Genomic DNA, 2500 nt, shown 5'->3' on the forward strand with positions numbered 1-2500 from the left:
TATGAAGTTATTTTTTTTATTTTTTATTTCTATAAAGCCACTTACAGTGAACAATGACTGTTATTGACTTTGATTACCTGCATTTTTATACAAAAACTTTTCCTTCCCAGAAGGTATAAAAATCATTACTTAGTTTTTATTTAAGTAGAATGATCTCTTATAACCAACCATTTGGGTTTATTTCCTAATCATTACATTGCATACGGAATATTTTTGCCATGCACAATGACCTTTCATTGACCCTTCGTTGCCGTTTCGTCTCGTTCCATTTTTTTCTAACTCCATCCCAATTGTGATATTAATCTTCCTAAAACACACCATCCAATCTACTTAATAATCCCTCTATATTCCCATCTTCCTGCATCTTTAGTTTTGAGCCTTTTTCTTGGTTAAAAATCCTCTGCCTCCTCTCTTTCAGACGAGCTGTTCATGCATTACCCTTTTGATAATGGAGGTCTCTTTCTTTGTAAAGTAATAATCCTCTCTCTTTCCTAAGAGAGTGAAGGAAATGTCTCTCACCCGGCTAAAGCAATTACATTCCAAAATTCACACTGTAAACATCTCAGGGCAGATTAATGAGCAACCTCATTTCTCCAAATTTGTTTTCCTTCATCAATTTCTTGTTGCACTGAAACTTCCGAAATCAATCTGTCTACCAAGACGCAGCTTCATGGCCGCAGTCTTCTCTTCTCGATCCTATCTAAACTCAGGACACAAAACTACTCTTCCTGTGAATTTCAATTTAACTTCCCTCAAGACTTAACTATGCACCGCCACATTCGCAACTTCATCTGAGAATAAATTAAGGTTATCGCCGCAGTTAAGTGCATTGCGCTGCACCCTCTTATAATAATAAAGTAGTTTTTCGTTCTATTTCACTGCCTTGCAATGTCATCTAATAAATGTCTTGGAAATACACGCAATTTGGTTATATGTTATTATATTATACTATATATATATATTAATTATATATATATATATATATATATATATATATATATATATTATATATATAATCTATATATTATGTGTGCGTGTGCTTGTGAGTTGACAAGTATATATATATATATACATATATATATATATATATATATATATATATATATATATATATATATATATATATGTATATATATATATATATATATATATATATATATATATAAATCCTTTAATATCTAATTCGCTCTACCTCGGAATTAACATATTTTCATATATATGTTAACCGAAGGAATTTCTTATCGACTAAAAAATTTCCCTTTGTAGCTCGATGCATATATATATATATATATATAATATATATATATATATATATATATATATATATATGTATGTATGTATATATATCTTAAACGGGTTTTTAAGGCCAAATGACACTCGTTTAAACAAAATGAAACACACTGCTACTGGCAACTACACCTACCCTCGTTCGTTGCAGATCATTCTGGGGAGTTGGCTGAAAAGCAATCTAGGCAAATAAATTCCCGTAGTTACAAAAATATACTTTTTATTTCCCAAATTAGCTAACATTAAAATGGAATAAAATCAATTAATGAAATGGAATAAAATTAATTAACTCTGACCCCAAAAAATACGTTAAACTATCGTTTCCTCTCAAAATCATATTTAAGTACGTACCCCCTCTTATCTCATTATGTCCGACTAATCATAACATTTTAATAAGTCAATAGAAGTCTTAGAGAATCCATTTCTCTATATGGTGACTTCGAACCCGTCTTATTCGATGGGTCTGCAACACCTCACAACACCTCTTCCAGGCGTGTTCCACACTCTGTCACAAGCAATCAGAGTCCTCCCTCTAAGCAGTTATCCCCCATAATAAAAGTCATATACTGTTCGTTACGAACACACACGCAGACACACCCTATGTTGCACACACCAAACACGGGTACCCCATGCCCAAAGTTTGTGATCTTCGAGGCGTCATTGACCTCAAAGTGCATCTATCCTGCCTGTTTTTTTTATTTCAGCATCTTCAAGGAATCCAGCGCTTGTCTCTAACCGACTTGTCTCTAACCGGAAAGAGCTGAGATTAGCAATTCACTGCCGTGCCTTTAAGATATATATTTTAGGGCTGTTGCCTTGTATGATAAGGCGCCCTATGAGGTAATGTTAGACTTGCGATAATCTTACGCTAAGTCGGTTGGTATTGCACTTCCATCTTCAATGGAGTGTCTTGGGTTTGTAGATCACTTACGAAGTCGGGATTATCTTCTTGTTTATGACGACGATGTGTTAAACTCATGATGATTCGGTGAGGAGGTTCTTGTAGAAAACACGAAGTATAAAAATATATATATTCTTCTTAGTTTACATGGTGAAGATCAGGTATGATTGTACAAGTCTTCTAATAACGATAGCTTGATCGCTTCTGCCAATGATGATGGCTAATTCTATTCTCTCTACATGATAAAGCTTAGGTAAAGAGGTACAGGTCTTCTAATAACGATAGCTAACTCTGTTCTGCTGTCTACCATCT

The sequence above is a fragment of the Macrobrachium nipponense genome, chromosome 7, assembly GCF_015104395.2.
Source record: "Macrobrachium nipponense isolate FS-2020 chromosome 7, ASM1510439v2, whole genome shotgun sequence".
Lineage (NCBI taxonomy): Eukaryota > Metazoa > Arthropoda > Malacostraca > Decapoda > Palaemonidae > Macrobrachium > Macrobrachium nipponense.